The 21,911-nt window shown below is 48.1% G+C and overlaps 1 protein-coding gene across 18 annotated transcripts in view; it reads left to right on the top strand.

Moving 5' to 3' along the window:
• LOC132383399 (uncharacterized) overlaps positions 1-21,911 on the top strand; it is a 52,243-nt gene that overhangs the window by 13,617 nt on the left and 16,715 nt on the right. For 2 of the 18 annotated variants that reach the window (XR_009508662.1, XR_009508663.1), the window contains exons 3-5: positions 8,923-9,031; positions 15,543-15,656; positions 18,096-20,419. The exons of 2 other annotated variants lie outside the window; for them this stretch is intronic. The gene's annotated coding sequence lies outside the window, so the exon portion shown is untranslated. Of the gene's footprint in view, positions 1-8,922; positions 9,032-15,542; positions 15,657-18,095; positions 20,420-21,911 lie in introns of those variants that run through there. 14 more of the 18 variants (XR_009508667.1, XM_059954301.1, XR_009508661.1 and 11 more) reach the window with 12 other exon arrangements.

Here is a 21,911-nt window from a genome sequence, read left to right as displayed (position 1 = left end):
TCCCCATGTTCGTCAACAGTTCCTTCACCCTCTACTCCCCATGTTCGTCAACAGGTCCTTCACCCTCTACTCCCCATGTTCATCAACAGGTCCTTCACCCTCTACTCCCCATGTTCGTCAACAGTTCCTTCACCCTCTACTCCCCATGTTCATCAACAGGTCCTTCACCCTCTACTCCCCATGTTCATCAACAGGTCCTTCACCCTCTACTCCCCATGTTCGTCAACAGTTCCTTCACCCTCTACTCCCCATGTTCGTCAACAGGTCCTTCACCCTCTACTCCCCATGTTCATCAACAGGTCCTTCACCCTCTACTCCCCATGTTCGTCAACAGTTCCTTCACCCTCTATTCCCCATGTTCATCATCAGGTCCTTCACCCTCTACTCCCCATGTTCATCAACAGTTCCTTCACCCTCTACTCCCCATGTTCATCAACAGGTCCTTCACCCTCTACTCCCCATGTTCGTCAACAGTTCCTTCACCCTCTACTCCCCATGTTCATCATCAGGTCCTTCACCCTCGACACCCCATGTTCGTCCACAGTTCCTTCACCCTCTACTCCCCATGTTCATCATCAGGTCCTTCACCCTCGACACCCCATGTTCATCAACAGGTCCTTCACCCTCTACTCCCCATGTTCGTCCACGGGTCCTTCACCCTCGACACCCCATGTTCGTCAACAGTTCCTTCACCCTCTACTCCCCATGTTCATCATCAGGTCCTTCACCCTCGACACCCCATGTTCATCAACAGGTCCTTCACCCTCTACTCCCCATGTTCGTCCACGGGTCCTTCACCCTCGACACCCCATGTTCATCAACAGGTCCTTCACCCTCTACTCCCCATGTTCATCAACAGGTCCTTCACCCTCTACTCCCCATGTTCATCCACAGGTCCTTCACCCTCTACTCCCCATGTTCATCAACAGGTCCTTCACCCTCTACTCCCCATGTTTATCAACAGTTCCTTCACCCTCTACTTCCCTGTTCATCAACAGGTCCTTCACCCTCTACTCCCCATGTTCGTCCACGGGTCCTTCACCCTCTACTCCCCATGTTCATCATCAGGTCCTTCACCCTCTACTCCCCATGTTCGTCCACGGGTCCTTCACCCTCGACACCCCATGTTCATCAACAGTTCCTTCACCCTCTACTTCCCATGTTCATCCACGGGTCCTTCACCCTCTGCTCCCCATGTTCATCAACAGTTCCTTCACCCTCTACTCCCCATGTTCATCATCAGGTCCTTCACCCTCTACTCCCCATGTTCATCAACAGGTCCTTCACCCTCTACTCCCCATGTTCGTCAACACGTCCTTCACCCTCTACTCCCCATGTTCGTCAACAGGTCCTTCACCCTCTACTCCCCATGTTCGTCCACAGGTCCTTCACCCTCTACTTCCCATGTTCGTCCACAGGTCCTTCACCCTCTACTTCCCTGTTCATCAACAGGTCCTTCACCCTCTACTCCCCATGTTCATCAACAGGTCCTTCACCCTCTACTCCCCATGTTCATCATCAGGTCCTTCACCCTCTACTCCCCATGTTCGTCAACAGGTCCTTCACCCTCTACTCCCCATGTTCATCAACAGGTCCTTCACCCTCTACTCCCCATGTTCATCAACAGGTCCTTCACCCTCTACTCCCCATGTTCATCAACAGGTCCCTCACCCTCTACTCCCCATGTTCATCAACAGGTCCTTCACCCTCTACTCCCCATGTTCATCAACAGGTCCTTCACCCTCTACTCCCCATGTTCATCAACAGGTCCCTCACCCTCTACTCCCCATGTTCATCAACAGGTCCTTCACCCTCTACTCCCCATGTTCATCAACAGGTCCCTCACCCTCTACTCCCCATGTTCATCAACAGGTCCTTCACCCTCTACTCCCCATGTTCGTCAACAGGTCCTTCACCCTCTACTCCCCATGTTCGTCCACAGGTCCTTCACCCTCTACTCCCCATGTTCATCAACAGGTCCATCACCCTCTACTCCCCATGTTCGTCAACAGGTCCTTCACCCACTACTCCCCATGTTCATCAACAGGTCCTTCACCCTCTACTCCCCATGTTCATCAACAGGTCCTTCACCCTCTACTCCCCATGTTCGTCCACAGGTCCTTCACCCTCTACTCCCCATGTTCATCAACAGTTCCTTCACCCTCTACTTCCCATGTTCATCAACAGTTCCTTCACCCTCTACTTCCCATGTTCATCCACGGGTCCTTCACCCTCTACTCCCCATGTTCATCAACAGTTCCTTCACCCTCTACTCCCCATGTTCATCAACAGGTCCTTCACCCTCTACTCCCCATGTTCGTCCACGGGTCCTTCACCCTCTACTCCCCATGTTCATCAACAGGTCCTTCACCCTCTACTCCCCATGTTCATCAACAGATCCTTCACCCTCTACTCCCCATGTTCATCAACAGGTCCTTCACCCTCTACTCCACATGTTCATCAACAGGTCCTTCACCCTCTACTCCCCATGTTCATCAACAGGTCCTTCACCCTCTACTCCCCATGTTCGTCCACGGGTCCTTCACCCTCTACTCCCCATGTTCGTCCACAGGTCCTTCACCCTCTACTTCCCTGTTCATCAACAGGTCCTTCACCCTCTACTCCCCATGTTCGTCAACAGGTCCTTCACCCTCTACTCCCCATGTTCATCAACAGGTCCTTCACCCTCTACTCCCCATGTTCGTCCACGAGTCCTTCACCCTCGACACCCCATGTTCATCAACAGTTCCTTCACCCTCTACTCCCCATGTTCATCAACAGGTCCTTCACCCTCTACTCCCCATGTTCATCAACAGGTCCTTCACCCTCTACTCCCCATGTTCGTCCACGGGTCCTTCACCCTCTGCTCCCCATGTTCATCAACAGTTCCTTCACCCTCTACTTCCCTGTTCATCAACAGGTCCTTCACCCTCTACTCCCCATGTTCATCAACAGGAACTTCACCCTCTGCTCCCCATGTTCATCCACGGGTCCTTCACCCTCGACACCCCATGTTCATCAACAGGTCCTTCACCCTCTACTCCCCATGTTCATCAACAGGTCCTTCACCCTCTACTTCCCTGTTCATCAACAGTTCCTTCACCCTCTACTCCCCATGTTCATCAACAGGTCCTTCACCCTCTACTCCCCATGTTCATCAACAAATCCTTCACCCTCTACTCCCCATGTTCATCAACAGGTCCTTCACCCTCTACTCCCCATGTTCATCAACAGGTCCTTCACCCTCGACTCCCCATGTTCGTCCATGGGTCCTTCACCCTCTACTCCCCATGTTCATCAACAGGTCCTTCACCCTCTACTCCCCATGTTCATCAACAGGTCCTTCACCCTCTACTCCCCATGTTCGTCCATGGGTCCTTCACCCTCTACTCCCCATGTTCATCAACAGGTCCTTCACCCTCTACTCCCCATGTTCATCAACAGGTCCTTCACCCTCTGCTCCCCATGTTCATCCACGGGTCCTTCACCCTCTACTCCCCATGTTCATCAACAGGTCCTTCACCCTCTACTCCCCATGTTCATCAACAGGTCCTTCACCCTCTACTCCCCATATTCGTCAACAGGTCCTTCACCCACTACTCCCCATGTTCATCAACAGGTCCTTCACCCTCTACTCCCCATGTTCATCAACAGGTCCTTCACCCTCTACTCCCCATGTTCATCAACAGGTCCTTCACCCTCTGCTCCCCATGTTCATCCACGGGTCCTTCACCCTCTACTCCCCATGTTCATCAACAGGTCCTTCACCCTCTACTCCCCATGTTCATCAACAGGTCCTTCACCCTCTACTCCCCATGTTCATCAACAGGTCCCTCACCCTCTACTCCCCATGTTCATCAACAGGTCCTTCACCCTCTACTCCCCATGTTCGTCAACAGGTCCTTCACCCTCTACTCCCCATGTTCGTCCACGGGTCCTTCACCCTCTACTCCCCATGTTCATCAACAGGTCCATCACCCTCTACTCCCCATGTTCGTCAACAGGTCCTTCACCCACTACTCCCCATGTTCATCAACAGGTCCTTCACCCTCTACTCCCCATGTTCATCAACAGGTCCTTCACCCTCTACTCCCCATGTTCGTCCACAGGTCCTTCACCCTCTACTCCCCATGTTCATCAACAGTTCCTTCACCCTCTACTTCCCATGTTCATCAACAGTTCCTTCACCCTCTACTTCCCATGTTCATCCACGGGTCCTTCACCCTCTACTCCCCATGTTCATCAACAGTTCCTTCACCCTCTACTCCCCATGTTCATCAACAGGTCCTTCACCCTCTACTCCCCATGTTCGTCCACGGGTCCTTCACTCTCTACTCCCCATGTTCATCAACAGGTCCTTCACCCTCTACTCCCCATGTTCATCAACAGATCCTTCACCCTCTACTCCCCATGTTCATCAACAGGTCCTTCACCCTCTACTCCCCATGTTCATCAACAGGTCCTTCACCCTCTACTCCCCATGTTCATCAACAGGTCCTTCACCCTCTACTCCCCATGTTCGTCCACGGGTCCTTCACCCTCTACTCCCCATGTTCGTCCACAGGTCCTTCACCCTCTACTTCCCTGTTCATCAACAGGTCCTTCACCCTCTACTCCCCATGTTCGTCAACAGGTCCTTCACCCTCTACTCCCCATGTTCATCAACAGGTCCTTCACCCTCTACTCCCCATGTTCGTCCACGGGTCCTTCACCCTCGACACCCCATGTTCATCAACAGTTCCTTCACCCTCTACTCCCCATGTTCATCAACAGGTCCTTCACCCTCTACTCCCCATGTTCATCAACAGGTCCTTCACCCTCTACTCCCCATGTTCGTCCACGGGTCCTTCACCCTCTGCTCCCCATGTTCATCAACAGTTCCTTCACCCTCTACTTCCCTGTTCATCAACAGGTCCTTCACCCTCTACTCCCCATGTTCATCAACAGGTCCTTCACCCTCTGCTCCCCATGTTCATCCACGGGTCCTTCACCCTCTACTCCCCATGTTCATCAACAGGTCCTTCACCCTCGACTCCCCATGTTCGTCCATGGGTCCTTCACCCTCTACTCCCCATGTTCATCAACAGGTCCTTCACCCTCTACTCCCCATGTTCATCAACAGGTCCTTCACCCTCTACTCCCCATGTTCGTCCATGGGTCCTTCACCCTCTACTCCCCATGTTCATCAACAGGTCCTTCACCCTCTACTCCCCATGTTCATCCACGGGTCCTTCACCCTCTACTCCCCATGTTCATCAACAGGTCCTTCACCCTCTGCTCCCCATGTTCATCCACGGGTCCTTCACCCTCTACTCCCCATGTTCATCAACAGGTCCTTCACCCTCTACTCCCCATGTTCATCAACAGGTCCTTCACCCTCTACTCCCTATGTTCGTCCATGGGTCCTTCACCCTCTACTCCCCATGTTCATCAACAGGTCCTTCACCCTCTGCTCCCCATGTTCGTCCACGGGTCCTTCACCCTCTACTCCCCATGTTCATCAACAGGTCCTTCACCCTCTACTCCCCATGTTCGTCCACAGGTCCTTCACCCTCTACTCCCCATGTTCATCCACAGGTCCTTCACCCTCTACTCCCCATGTTCGTCCACAAGTCCTTCACCCTCTACTTCCCTGTTCATCAACAGGTCCTTCACCCTCTACTCCCCATGTTCATCAACAGGTCCTTCACCCTCTACTCCCCATGTTCGTCCACAGGTCCTTCACCCTCTACTTCCCTGTTCATCAACAGGTCCTTCACCCTCTACTCCCCATGTTCATCAACAGGTCCTTCACCCTCTACTCCCCATGTTCATCCACAGGTCCTTCACCCTCTACTTCCCTGTTCATCAACTGGTCCTTCTCCCTCTACTCCCCATGTTCATCAACAGGTCCTTCACCCTCTACTCCCCATGTTCATCAACAGGTCCTTCACCCTCTACTCCCCATGTTCATCAACAGGTCCTTCACCCTCTGCTCCCCATGTTCATCAACAGGTCCTTCACCCTCTACTCCCCATGTTCATCCACGGGTCCTTCACCCTCTACTCCCCATGTTCATCAACAGGTCCTTCACCCTCTACTCCCCATGTTCATCAACAGGTCCTTCACCCTCTACTCCCCATGTTCATCAACAGGTCCTTCACCCTCTACTCCCCATGTTCATCAACAGGTCCTTCACCCTCTACTCCCCATGTTCATCAACAGGTCCTTCACCCTCTACTCCCCATGTACATCAACAGTTCCTTCACCCTCTACTTCCCTGTTCATCAACAGGTCCTTCACCTTCTACTCCCCATGTTCATCAACAGGTCCTTCACCCTCTACTCCCCATGTTCATCAACAGGTCCTTCACCCTCGACTCCCCATGTTCGTCCATGTGTCCTTCACCCTCTACTCCCCATGTTCATCATCAGGTCCTTCACCCTCTGCTCCCCATGTTCATCAACAGGTCCTTCACCCTCTACTCCCCATGTTCATCAACAGTTCCTTCACCCTCTACTCCCCATGTTCGTCAACAGTTCCTTCACCCTCTACTCCCCATGTTCATCATCAGGTCCTTCACCCTCGACACCCCATGTTCATCAACAGGTCCTTCACCCCATGTTCATCAACAGGTCCTTCACCCTCTACTCCCCATGTTCGTCCACGGGTCCTTCACCCTCTACTCCCCATGTTCGTCCACAGGTCCTTCACCCTCTACTCCCCATGTTCATCAACAGTTCCTTCACCCTCTACTCCCCATGTTCGTCCACAGGTCCTTCACCCTCTACTTCCCTGTTCATCAACAGGTCCTTCACCCTCTACTCCCCATGTTCGTCCACAGGTCCTTCACCCTCTACTCCCCATGTTCGTCCACAGGTCCTTCACCCTCTACTCCCCATGTTCGTCCACAGGTCCTTCACCCTCTACTTCCCTGTTCATCAACAGTTCCTTCACCCTCTACTCCCCATGTTCGTCAACAGGTCCTTCACCCTCTACTCCCCATGTTCATCATCAGGTCCTTCACCCTCTACTCCCCATGTTCATCCACGGGTCCTTCACCCTCGACACCCCATGTTCATCAACAGGTCCTTCACCCTCTACTCCCCATGTTCATCCACGGGTCCTTCACCCTCGACACCCCATGTTCATCAACAGGTCTTTCACCCTCTACTCCCCATGTTCATCCACGGGTCCTTCACCCTCGACACCCCATGTTCATCAACAGGTCCTTCACCCTCTACTTCCCTGTTCATCAACAGGTCCTTCACCCTCTACTCCCCATGTTCGTCCACGGGTCCTTCACCCTCTGCTCCCCATGTTCATCAACAGTTCCTTCACCCTCTACTCCCCATGTTCATCATCAGGTCCTTCACCCTCTACTCCCCATGTTCGTCCACGGGTCCTTCACCCTCGACACCCCATGTTCATCAACAGGTCCTTCACCCTCTACTCCCCATGTTCATCAACAGGTCCTTCACCCTCTACTCCCCATGTTCATCAACAGTTCCTTCACCCTCTACTTCCCTGTTCATCAACAGGTCCTTCACCCTCTACTCCCCATGTTCGTCCACGGGTCCTTCACCCTCTACTTCCCTGTTCATCAACAGGTCCTTCACCCTCTACTCCCCATGTTCATCATCAGGTCCTTCACCCTCTACTCCCCCTGTTCATCAACAGGTCCTTCACCCTCTACTCCCCATGTTTATCAACAGGTCCTTCACCCACCATGCTCTCCAGCCACTGTCTTGCTCTCTCAAGGTCATTATTGGTCCAGCAGAATGCCAATTCAGGGTGGATACAAATTCTTGGACAATGGATTGAGTATGCCAAGCTGTCACTGTCGTGCAGACTCTATTTTGTTGTTTGGATTTACCAGCCCTGTGTTGCTCTTTGCTGACTTTGGTTGTGCCGTTCTAGGGCTTGATGAATCAGCAGGCAGATGTTATACGATCATTGAAGTCCAAAAAATATTAGGGTTGGTGTAACATGTACATCGTCAGCCATCTGGATTCAATTCTGCATCTGTTTGTCCATTTCCTCCAGGTGCTCTGGTTTCCTCCCAAATTTCAAAGACGTAATAGCAGGTTAATTGGCCACATGGGTGCAATTGGTCAGAGTGGGCTTGTTGGGGCAAAAGAGCGTGCTGGTATGCTGTATCGCTTAAAAAATAAACAACATTTAAACTGAGATGGCCTTTCCATGGCCTTTGTGTTCCCATTCCTGGGGATCCACCAGTGCTTCCTTCAGGACCTGCGAGATGAGAAGCAGGAGGCAGGTGCTCATAGCTCTTGGAATGAGGTTGTTAGGGTCCAGCTGTGTTTCCTGATCTACCTGCGTGGATCAGAAAGTGAGTCTGAAAGTTTGCCTTGAATCCAGTGCTGCCACTGACTACTTTGTTATTGGTCAGTGGTATCACCTGAGATCCAGGCCACCTAGGGAGTGAGCCCCGCCTTTCAGGGACCTCCCTTCCCATCACCTCGTCTCCCCGCTGCAGCAGGACTACTTCCTGGAATTACTGGTGTTTGACCCGGTCTGTCAATGTTCTAAGGTGAACAAATCACTGGTACCTTTCAAGCCAAATGAATTTATATAGAGGAAAAGAAAAAAAACAAAATGCTTTAATTTTTCAGAACTTCACAAGTAACAACAAACAGTTAATCTCCTTCGTGAAACTAAGGTGTGTTTCAAAGAATGAAGGGAAAGTAAAGGTGTGCCTGCATAAAACCCAAGCAATCAAAACAGCTTCTTAAAGAGACACTGTTTTTTTTCCCTTAGGGACCTCTTAAATTTGCAGCACCTCTTACATTTAACTTCACGCTAAAATACAGAATCTCTCTCTTAATGACATCCTATTAACATGGAACACAAGATTAATTCAAACATCTTTCCAATGCTGATATATCAAATGCTCAGATGCCTTTTATTGATTTGTTTATTTAGAGATACAAAGCAGACCAGACCCTTCCTGTTCAACAAACAGCACTGCTTAGCAATCTGCCTTTTTAACCCCGGTCTTGTCACAGGACAATTTACAATGACCTACTAACAGGTATGTCTTTTTGAATGTGCGAGGAAATTGGAGCTCCTGGAGGAAAGCCATGTGCTTTCAGAGAGGACATAAAAACACCTTCGAGATGGTGTCAGAATTGAACTCAGAACCCTGACTCCCAGAGCTGTAATAGTGTCATGCTAACTGCTACACTACTGCTGTACCCTAGTTGCTCACTCATTCTCCTGATTCTTTTCTTTTTCTCTCTTTTCTCTCTCTCCCTCCCTCTCCCTTTCCCTCCCTCACCCTCTCCCTCCCTCCCTCATGCAAATCAAATGAACTAAAGTTACCACACCTAGTGCAACATTTTAAACCTCACAGACTGGTCATACTTTCAACCAGTACAGAAAATTGTTTGCTGTCAAGGGGTTAAACAACGACCAGATCTGAGCATGACTCTGAATCTGAACTCTAGACACAATCACCCAGACTTTTAAACTTCAGGGCTGTAAAAGGAAGGAATGCCACAAGTTATTGGTCCTGCACAAGCAAACATTCAAACACCCCCACATCAACCAGAATTCCAGCTGCTCCTATACTTTCTCATATTCCAACCTCTGATCTCTGCGAGAGCTCAGGTTATGCAGCCAGTTTGACTACAGTCCTGGTTAATTTAAGGCAACCAACCATTTCAGTTCAGGGCCACTTTTTATTTCAAAGCCTTGCTTCCAGGTATGAATGGGATAAGTGCATGGGCTTTAGTTTCTGTCGTAGTCTCTGCCTAGCTTGATAGGAGACATCTAGCAATGGCTGCATCTACTATAGTGGCTTCGTGATCTCTCTTCCTGTCTGTCTCCGGGTTCGTGATCCTATTGTAAAGTAAGTGGATCTCAAAGTTATCACCATATCCAGGACCACTGGGTGGGCTGGGCTCAGACTGGATCACTCTGGAGAGCCCAGCCTTCGTAGGTCTGATAGTTACTCCATATATAGTTCATGGCAGGCTCATCGTCCTTCCTATCGACTGACATTCTCAACTCCCAATCTCCTCTGTTGATCGCTGCCTCACTTCCGTGCTTCCTTGCATCATCGGGTACCCTCTGGTGCATGACGTTCCACATATTAAGAGACAACTTTATCTACGTGTACTAGGAATTTGTTGTGGGGTATTGCCACAAAAAAAAAACAATAAAGAATCAGATAAAATCGGTTGGAGATTAAAGTATAGGTATGGACTGAAATATACAAAATACAAAATATCAGCATGTTTTTACAATCTAAGCAGCATTATAAAAAATAGTTGAATGTGTTTACAGTGCATTGTAGTGACTGAGGTAATAATCAGAGGGGAGGTTATGGGATTAACTAGAATGATAGATCAGGTTAACTGCCTGGGGAAAGGAACTTTTAAGCTGGTGTGAGTCTCCCACGCACTTCACATTTACCAAGACACATATTATTACAATACGGCAACAATGAATATAGAATTGAGCCAGTTTTTTTAAATAAACAAATAAACATTTATTTAAACTCTGCTCAATAAAAATGAAAAGTAAACAAATGACTAACTTAACCGGAAGTTAGCTGCTATACGGCAACTCGAACAATTCTTAAAGCAATAAATGCGAAAGTCCAAATATATTTATACAGTCAATTAGGAGAGACTTTCCTGAAGTAACGAATTCCCATGTGACGTGACGTTACTGCTGATCCCAGCCAAAATATGCCTTGCCCAAAGGATTCACGATGAAGGAAATAAAAACGGCTTGAAGGAACTGACCTTTTTCCTTGGCAAATTACAGTACCCCAACCCTTTCTGCTCTTACAAAGCAGGGGTTATCTCGGATGCAGGTTACTATTCTCTGAAGGAAGATCCAATAAGGTTGATACTGTATTACCACTGATGATACCAACTTTACTCAATCCTTCGGGTTTCCATACTTCGGTAAATCTTCACTCTCCAATACTTAGACTTTAACACTAAATCGAAGATACATCAAACATAACTGGCAGTGATTTTCAAAACTGCCAGCACCACAACAATGTACCTTACAGTAAGAATTAAAACTCCACTTTAAAACAAGACTGCGTCATGAAACCAAATATGCAGTATAATGGAGTAACAGATGACTTAAACGACGTCCCAACAAAAACTCCTGCATCACAGCAGGCTTTCCCTGTTTTATACCTGTTCAGAACAGGCCATCACATGACCTCACACTGGTGGGAAAATTACATCATGTGACCTCACACTGGCAGGAAAATTACATCATGTGATCTCACACTGGCGGGAAAATACATCACCCTACCATCACAAGACCATTACATCACGCTCACCAGATACTCAATTACATCATGGTCATGAGACAGTCAATAGACAATAGATGCAGGAGTAGGCCATTCAGCCCGTCTAGCCAGCACCGCCATTCACTGTGATCATGGCTGATCATACACAATCGGTACCCCGTCCCTGCCCTCTCCCCATATCCCTTGACCCTGCTATCTATAAGAGCTCTAGCTAAATCTCTTGAATGCATCCAGAGACTTGGCCACCACTGCCTTCTGGGGCAGAGCATTCCACATATCCACCACTCTCTGGGTGAAAAAGTTTTTCTGCATCTCAGTTCTAAATGGCCTACCCCTTATTCTTAAACTGTGGCCTCTAGTTCTGGACTCACCCATCAGCAGGAACATGCTTCCTGCCTCCAGCGTGTCCAGTCCCTTAATAATCTTATATGTCTCAATCAGATCCCCTTTCATCCTTCTAAATTCTAGTGTATACAAGCCCAGATGCTCCAATCTTTCAACATATGACAGTCCCACCATTCTGGGAATTAACCTTGTGAACCTACGTTGCACTCCCTCAATAGCAAGAATGTCCTTCCTCAAATTTGGAGACCAAAACTGCACACAATACTCCAGGTGGGGACTCACCAGGGCTCTGTACAGCTGCAGAAGGACCTCTTTACTCCTATACTCAGTTCCTCTTGTTATGAAGGCCAGCATGCCATTAGCTTTCTTCACTGCCTGCTGTACCTGCATGCTTACTTTCATTGACTGATGTACAAGAACACCTAGATCTCGTTGTACTTCCCCTTTTCCTAACTTGATTCCATTTAGAAAGTAATCTGCCTTCCTGTTCTTGCCACCAAACTGGATAACCTCACATTTATCCACATTAAACTGCATCTGCCATACATTTGCCCACTCACCCAACGTGTCCAAGTCCCCCTGCATTCTCATAAAATCCTCATGGCATTTCACACTGCCACCCAACTTTGTGTCATCAGCAAATTTGCTAATGTTACTTTTAATCCCTTCATCTAAATCATCAATGTATATTGTAAACAGCTGCAGTCCCAGCACCGAACCTTGCGGTACCCCACTGGTCACAGCCTATCATTCCAAAAGGGACCCGTTAATCGCTACTCTTTGTTTCCTGTCAGCCAGCCAATTTTCAATCCATGTCAGTACTCTGCCCCCAATACCATGTGCCCTAATTTTACCCACTAATCTCCTATGTGGGACTTTATCAAAAGCTTTCTGGAAGTCCAGGTACACTACATCCACTGGCTCTCCCTTGTCCATTTTCATAGTTACATCCTCAAAAAACTCCAGAAGATTAGTCAAGCATGATTTTCCCTTCATAAATCCATGCTGACTCGGACCGATACTTCTACTGCTATCCAAATGTGTTGTAATTTCATCTTTTATAATTGACTCCAGCATCTTTCCCACCACTGACATCAGGCTAACCGGTCTATAATTCCCCATTTTCTCTTTCCCTCCTTTCTTGAAAAGTGGGACAACATTAGCCACCCTCCAGTCAGCAGGAACTGTTCCTGAATCCGTAGAACATTGGAAAATGATTACCAATGCGTCCACGATTTCTAGAGCCACCTCTTTAAGTACCCTGGGATGCAGACCATCAGGTCCCGGGGACTTATCAGCCTTCAGACTCAACAGTCTATCCAACACCGTTTCTTGCCTAATATAAATTTCCTTCAGTTCATCCTTTACCCTCGTTCCTTTGACCACTATTACATCTGGGAGATTGTTTGTGTCTTCCCTAGTGAAGACAGATCCAAAGTACTTGTTCTACTCATCTGCCGTTTTCTTGTCCCCCATAATAAATTCACCCGTTTCTGTCTTCAATGGTCCAATTTTGGTCTTAACTATTTTTTTGCTATTCACATACCTTAAGAACCTTTTACTATCCTCCTTTATATTCTTGGCTAGTTTACCTTTGTACTTCATTTTTTCTTGCCGTACTGCCTTTTTTGTTATCTTCTGTTGCTTTTTAAAAGCTTCCCAGTCCTCAGGTTTCCTGCTCATCTTTGCTATGTTATTTTTTATCATTTTTAAAAATTTTTATACTGCCCTTTACTTCCCTTGTCAGCCACAGCCGCCCCTTACTCCCCCTTAGGATCTTTCTTCCTCTTTGGAATGAACCAATCCTGCACCTTCTGCATTATTCCCAGAAATACCTGCCATTGTTGTTCCACTGTCTTCCCTGCTAGGGTATTGTTCCATTGAACTTTGGCCAGCTCCTCCCTCATAGCTCCATAGTTCCCTTTGTTCCACTGTAATACTGACACATCTGATTTTCCCTTCTCCTTCTCAAATTGTAGGTTAAAACATATCATATTATGGTCACTAGCTCCTAATGGTTCCTTTACCTCCAGGTCCCTGATCAAATCCGGTTCATTGCATAACACTAAATCTAGAATTGCCTTCTCCCTGGTAGGCTCCAGTACAAGCTGTTCTAAGAATCCATCTTGGAGGCACTCCACAAACTCCCTTTCTTGGGGTCCAGTATCATTCTGATTCTCCCAGTCTACCTGCATGTTGAAATCCCCCATGACAACTGTATCATTACCTTTGCAACATGCCGATTTTAACTCTTCATTCAACTTACACCCTACATCCAGATTGCTGTGTGGGGGCCTGTGGATAATTCCCATTAGGGTCTTTCTACCCTTAGAATTTCTCAGTTCTATCCATACTGACTCTACATCCCCTGATTCTATGTCCCCCCTCGCAAGGGACTGAATATCATTCCTCACCAACCGAGCCACCCCACCCCCTCTGCCACAGTCTGTCCTTTCGATAAGACGTATATCCTTGAATATTCATTTCCCAGGCCTTGTCCGCTTGAAGCCATGTCTCTGTTATTCCCACAACATCGTATTTGCCAATTTCCAACTGAGCCTCAAGCTCATCTACTTTAATCCTTATACTTCATGCATTCATATACAATACTTTAAATTTGTTACTCCCCTCTCCTTCCATATCAATTCCTATTTCACTTGGCCATACTGTATGATCTCTTCTTGAGCTTTCTACTCCATTGATTCTGTTGTCCTTTTTAACTTTTCTTATTTTCACTTTCCCTTTAACTCCATCCTTATATTTCCAGTTCATCCCTTCCCCCACCCCACTACTTAGTTTAAACACATCCGTGTTGCAGTGGCAAACCTGTCTGCCAGAATGCTCGTCCCCCGCCTATTAAGGTGCAACCTGTCCCTTTTGTACAATTCATCCCTACCCCAAAACAGATCCCAGTGGTCCAAGAATGTAAGTCCTTGCTTCCTGCACCAGTTCCTCAGCCACACATTCAGATCCATTATCTCCCTGTACCTGCCCTCTCCAGCACGAGGAACTGGAAGCAAACCAGAGATAACCACCCTGGAAGTCCTGCTTTTCAGCCTTCTTCTGAGTTCTCTGAAGTCCCGCTGCAGAATGTCCTTTCTCTTCTTCCCGATGTCATTTGTGCCAACATGCACTACCACTTCCGGCTGTTCACCTTCACCCTTGAGGTTTCCCTGCAATCGGTCCGTGATGTCCTGGATCCTAGCACCAGGGAGGCAACATATCATCCTTAAATCTCGCCTGTTGCTGCAGAAACCTCTTTCCATACCTCTCACTATGGAGTCCCACGGCTCTACCTGATGTCTGACTCCTCAGCTCTGCTTCTGCACCAATTTTCGGCTCGCAGACCTGTCCGCCTCTCAGACTGGCAGTATCTTCTGTCCTGACAGCTTCAAAGAGGGTGAACCTGTTTACTAGAGGTAAACCCCTGGGGTCTCCTGTATTTCAAGCATCCTTTCTGTCCTCATTGTCGCCCCCTTTCTCTCTTCTGGTATCCTCGGTATAACAACTTCACTGTAGGTCCTGTCCAGAAAATCCTCGTTTTCGCGGATAAACCTGAGGTCATCCAGTTCTTTCTTCAGTGCTGCAACATGCTCCTTCAGAAGCTGAATCTGGACACACTTTCCACAGCTGTAGCAGCCGGGGGCACCATCAGTGTCCCTGACCTCCCACATCATGCACGTAGCACACTGAATCAGCTTAGCGGTCATGTCTTCACCCCCCTCCAATTGTGCCTGACTTAGTCTCCTTCCTCAGCCTCCTCACCGAAGACTCTCGAGCCAAAGACTAGCACTTCTCACACCAGGTACTTCCCTCAACCATGCCGCTTTCGGACAGTCACAAGATACGCACAGGGTATGTAACAATATATCTCAGGTACATCGAATGGATTTCAATTTTCTCTTCTGACTGACTCCAGGACTGAGCGTTGTCACATGCAGCTCGAAGTGAGGATTGCTGGGTAGGGAGGATATCAGCGATCACTGTGATGGCTCTATCAGGACAAGGTGAGGGTTCAAGGACAAGAACGAAGGTGAGGAACAAGAAGAAGACAGGAAGGGCAATGGTGGGGATTCTTCTTTCAATTGAGTGGCTGCCTGGTGATACAGAGACGGGTCTTTCTCTAACCCAACGGCCTAACCCTCTGCTGCAGGAGAGGGCATTTGCAAAGTGGTCAGGGTGTGTGGCACTACAACAAAGGTCTCAGTTCTGGCTCGAACGAGCAAAAAGATTGACTGCTCTACTTTAAACTACTTTTATTAGGCCAGAACAGGGAAGAGATGAAATGCTTACCTAGGCACGCACGGGCCTCTGTCACGGCAGCACACCTACCATTCTGCCAATCCGCCGTGCCATTCACCTGTTGGTGAAGCCCCGAAAACTGCTCTGAAACCCCCTGACTTTCATACCCTTCACACTGGTAGGAGGTGTTGTAGTAAGGGAGCCGACATGTTAGAAACAGCTCAAGCCACTGAACCAGAACTAGTCACCACTCTTCACAAGTCCCAGCCCTGTATTCACCACGTTTCATATTCCTGTGGCTGTTTTCCCACAGGGGCTGTAATCAAAGCTCCTGGAGCCAGTTCTGTTTGGCATATAAACCTACTGAGCATAAAAACAAAATGGCTGTAGTAATACCCCAGTGCACCATGGTAGCCCAACAGCCTCCTGATGCTCCAAAGAGTTGCTCTCTCCCTCCCAGGAACTGATACCCTACATTACTGACAGTTGGATGTGGTCAGCCAAATCTGTTCTATTCTCAGACTTTTTAGGGATGTACATACAATACTCCTGATCTAGTATCTTCTTCCTTTGCCAAGATATAATCCAATGCCATTATATTCTGGAGGGTCACTGTCCTCACGGCTACCATCTCAGCCAAAAGCCTTGTCCGTCCCTGCTTTGTTTGCTCCAAAGCCAGCACAGTCTCGTTGGCTTACCGTCAAGATGACCTCCCTTGACAACCGGGCGGTTATACAACCACACAGGGAGAAGCTGTCATCCAGAACTATTTTTCTGACCTTCTGACTTGTAGGTCGGCCAGATCATCAATATGATACACAATGTGTCTCAGGTAGCAGCCAGTCCAGCTTGTGGGGAGCCAAGGGTCATCCTGGGAGCCACACATCCAAGCCATTTAATGTGGGAAACAAACCTGTCCCAAAACAGTACACTACCACCGCAGCAGTGCTGCACCTCTGTAACATTAAAAGGTGCAAAGGGGCACACAAACTATTCCCTGTTGGAACCTGCCTAGCATAATGGCAATGACAATTATTTCTGGATTGCGGTATAACATTCCCAGAAATCTACCCTCAAGTCCCCGACCGCTCTTCTTTTAAACCCTTTACACTGGAGAGCATTCTGACAGGCTGAATCACTGTCTGGTATGGGGGATGGGGGTGTCTCAGAAAGGCAGCGTCTATTACTAAGGACCTCTAGCACACAGAGCATGCCCTTTTCTCACAGTTACCATCAGGAGGGGCAGAAGCCTGAGGGCACACACTCACCGATTCAGGAACAGCTTCTTCGCCTCTGCCATCTGATTTCTGAATGGACATTGAACCCGTGAACACTACCTCACTTTTTAATATACAGTATACTGTTTCTGCTTTTTGCGCGATTTTTAATTTATTCAATATACATATACTGTGATTGATTCACCTGTTTTTTCCTTCTTCTCTATGTTATGTATTGCATTGAGCTGCTGCTGCTAAGTTAACAAATTTCACGACACATGCCAGTGATAATAAACCTGGTTCTGATTCTGACAGGGAACACTGCAGTAAACAGACCAGTGCATAACACCAGCTCAAACTACAGAACTCGAACCAATCAGCGCTCACTACCACTCTTCACAAATTCACCTGTAACACTTGCCCAACAGGGGAAAAGCGTCCAGCCACTCACCAACCCCCGTCTGCCGTATACGCAGGTGCTGTGGGAATCAAGTTAATGCCGCGTCGCACAGACAGTATCACCAGATACCATTATGGAATAGATTTTAAAGATTTTACTAAAACTAAATGAGTACTAACAATACAGTATATATGAAGGAAAAGAAAATAAAGTAAAAGGGGCCAAACTTATCAGAGTTCAGTCAGTTTAGTGCAAATCGTTGGAGCTCAGCCATCGAACCATTCGACCCCTCGTCACCTTCCTCCGACCCCCACGTCCTTGCACCTGGGACCACCGAGCAGTGCAGCGCACATCCACCTTCCTCGGCGTCTCCTTCCCGACTCTCGAAACGACCGCGAAAACCCCGCTCCCACACCCACAAGACAAAATAACATTTCCCCATTGGTTAACAAATGAATACAACCCCCGTTATCAGCAAGTCTAAGGCTAAACAATTGCGAGAGAAAGCACTTATCATAACAAAGAAGCATTCCTACTTTTAACAAAACAAAGAAGTCATTTTGATTAACATACACAGTACATTGTACACACCTAAACTTTAATGTTCCCACAGCTCCTACTGCCAGTTCTATTACGTTCAAAACCGCAGCGGTGAGACACCTGACAAGCACAAAGATGAACTCTTCACAATACAGGGTGATGGAACTGTAAAGGGAAGGACCTTTGTGAGGAAGATCCTGGCAAGCTCAAAGATGAACTCTTCCTAATACAGGGTGATGGAACTGTAAAGGGAAGGACCTTTGTGAGGAAGATCCTGGCAAGCTCAAGGCCAAGAACACCTACTGCTTCCAGGATTTCTCAGGTAGCAGATACCTTGGTTTAATCTACAGCACAGCACAGCACAGTAAGGTAAAGCACAGCACAGCACAGGAAGGCAGGACCTGCATTAGTAGCTTTTGGAGAAGGGAACTGAGGCCCCATCACCAATCACCTATCACCTCCCAGATTCTCACTTCATCTCCCTTCCACATCCATCCACGTGGCCTCACCTATCATCTGCCAGCTTGTTCTCCTGCCCTGCCCCCCCCCTTCTTATTTTGTCTCTTTCCCCCTTCCTTTCCAGTCCTGATGAAGGGTTTGGACCCAGAACGTCAACTGTTTGTTCCCTTCTATAGATGCTGCCTAACCTGCTAAGTTCCTCCAGCTTTTTGTGTGTGTTGTCTAAGATAGACATTAAGCACTGCCGGAGGAATATGCATTTCAGTCTGTCTGGAAGTTGTTGGTCTCCCAGTAAAAGGAGGTGACTGTTGGCTACGAATTTCGGGCTGCGGAGGTACTGCTGAGGAGCCAGTTGAAGCTTAATGCAGAAAGCACCGCAGCATAAGATCCTGCTGCCTCCAGACAGTGAGGGCTGGGTCTGGTGTCAAACACCTGATGGGTGTATTCTTTAAAGAGGCCATATGAGTGGCATTGGTGCTTTGTACATACTGTAGAATGTATTAATGTGATTGGTGAATGTATAGACTTGACAAGACTATGAATGGACAGACCGGACATTATTTGTTTGTTATGTGCTGTATCATATTGACATGGTCAATCATGATCTTTCCATGACCATGATTGTTCTTGCCAAATCTTTCTACAGGTGGTCTACCATTGCCTTCTTCTGGGCAGTGTCTTTACAAGATGGGTAACCCCAACCATTATCAATACTCTGGCATCAGTGGTCCGTATAACTGGGATTTACGATGATACACACCAGCTACTCATATGATCATCCACCGCCTGCTCCTGTGGCTTCACATGATCTTGATTGAATGGGCTAAACAGTTTCTACACCTAGACCAAGGGTGGCCTGCAGGCTAATGGAAAGACAGAACACATTACATGTATCTCTACCCCACCAAGTAAACATCACTGTGTTAAAAAAAAGCCTTGTATAGTTTTGTATTTCATGGAATCTTGAGGTAATTCAACATGAAAGGTGTGGACACAGAGAGATGGAACTGTCTGTCCCTTCAGGGGAGGGAGGATAGAGTGAGAGTAAATAACGTTAATGGAGAGAGGTCCAAAAGGAGGAGGGAAGGTCAGGGATAAGGAAAAAGGAGTGGATGGAGAAGGAAAGGTTGTAAAGTTGTAGAGTATGGTGTAGAGCAGATACCAAGTACACACCATGGATACCACGAGCAGTGTGATCTTGCTACACCTCCTCCAAAGCTGAACCCCTGTGGGAGGCTGGAGCATTTGTGGGGCTGAGAAGATTGAGAGTGCGTAAAGGTGGATGAGAGAGGGAGGGCATGGTAAGGCTGGAGAGGAAAGGGAGAATTGAGAGGTGTGGGAAGGGCTATTGGTTGGGAAGGGGGAGAATGGAATGCAGAGGAAGCAAGGAGAATGGCTGGAGGATAAAGAGAGGGGTGAATGGACAGGAATAGGGTCAGTTGGAGTAGAGGAAAAGGAATATGATAGAAGGAGGAAAAAGACACGATAGGGGTGTGGGAAGAGGGAAATGGAGAGTGGGAGAGGGAGTGAAGCAAGTTGCAAGGTTCCAACACATTCAATGCATGATTCGACTGACCTTACAGAATGTAAAACCTCCTTTGTGATCTATGAAAGTATGTCAGTGAAATTCGTAAACCACCCAGTCTCACAGCTCTAGGAGAGTAAAGCCTGAAGCATCAAGAATGCAAGCAACACCCATTCCTGTCCCCAATCTGTTTAAATTGCTGTCTATCACAATGGCACACTTTTGACCACACAGCACCAATTTTTTAAAATAAAACGCTGAGCAGTCTAACATCCCTAGTCCAAGGGCGTTGTATTTCATCATCTGAACACTAGAGGGAGCTGATAATCACAATATCACTGCGGGAACCTTGTCTCAAGAGCTCCATCAAACACTCGCACAGCACATGCAACTTCACCCATCATCAAACATTGGAAGAACTCCCTCTAACCAGGACCTGAAATGTTGACAATTCCTTTCCCCCAAACAATGCTGCTCAGCCTGCTGAGCTCTTCCAACAGGTCGCATGTTGCTTCATATTCCAGTATCTGCTCTCTCCTGTCTCCATGGTAGCACTCCGCAGGGCAGTCTCTTCAAACTGTGCTGACTTTAAAGAAGTTTTCCTCCTCTCTCAGATGGGAGTTCTCTCACTGTTCTTTTAGTCCTGGCACACAGGCAGAGACTAAAGACCGCAGCACCAACGGTGAGGACCAAAAATGTATTGCTAAGGGAGGCAGGGGAATGCAGTAGGACTGCTTTGAGTCAGTGGACTGGACAATATTCAGGGATTCATCTTCGAATCTGAATGAATACGTCATTGGTTGCCTCCAACTTCATCCAGACCTGCGTGGATCAGAGTGTGCCTTCGAGAACATACCAAACACACCCAAACCAGAGCCGTGGATGAACCAGAAGATTTAGGGCTAAGGGCTAAGGGCTAGATCTGTGGCATTCAAAACCAGTGATCCAGAGCTATACAAAAAAGTCCAGGTATCACCTAGGCAAGGCAATTTTAAGGGCGAAAAAAAAAACCCAATTTGAAATGATGTTAGAGACAGAATCAGATGTACGTTAGTATGGTTTGCAGACCATTACTTCCAACAGGGCAAAACCTAACTTTATGAATGGCTGTGAAGCTTCACCCTCAGATGTGCTAAATGCATTTTATGCAAAGGGGGAGTAAAACTAAACACAAAGTACTCCGCAGATGCTGGGGTCAAAGCAACACGTTGGCGGAACTCAGCAGGTCGGGCAGCATCCGTGGAAACAAACAGTCGATGTTCCAGGCCGAGATCCTTCGTCAGGACTGAAGGGGGAGGGGGCAGGGGCCCTATAAAGAAGGTGGGGGGAGGGTAGAAGCAGGTGAAAAACCAATCAGAGGAAAGATCAAGGGGTGGGGGAAGGGAAGCAGGGAGAGGATAGGCAGGCAAGATGAAGAAGGAATCTAAGGGGAAAGCACTATGGGTAGTAGAAGGAGGCGGAACCATGAAGGAGGTGATAGGCTGCTGGAGGAGGAGGCAGAGTGAAACTGGGATGAGGGAAGGGAGGGGGACGGAATTAGTGGAAGTTGGAGAATTCAATGTTCGTGCCAAGGGGCTGGAGACTACCCAGACGGTATATGAGGTGTTGCTCCTCCAACCTGAGTTTGGCCTCAACATGGCAGTAGAGGAGGCCATGTATGGACATATCCGAATGGGAATGTGAAGCAGAGTTGAAGTGGGTGGCAACCGGGAGATCCTGTCTGTTGTGGTGGACGGAGCGGAGGTGCTCGACAAAGCGGTCCCCCAATCTGCGTCGGGTCTTGCCAATGTAGAGGATGCCTCACCGGATGCAATAGATGACTACACCTACAGCATCTGGTGACCCTGTGATCTCTGTCTCAGAGGTCAATGTCATGAGGCAAGGCGAAAGGGCCCTGAAAACCTG

This window comes from Hypanus sabinus, chromosome 30 (genome assembly GCF_030144855.1).
Source record: "Hypanus sabinus isolate sHypSab1 chromosome 30, sHypSab1.hap1, whole genome shotgun sequence".
NCBI lineage: Eukaryota > Metazoa > Chordata > Chondrichthyes > Myliobatiformes > Dasyatidae > Hypanus > Hypanus sabinus.
The sequence above is the reverse complement of the archived record's forward strand: the minus strand, read 5'-3'. Positions and strand labels throughout refer to the sequence as shown.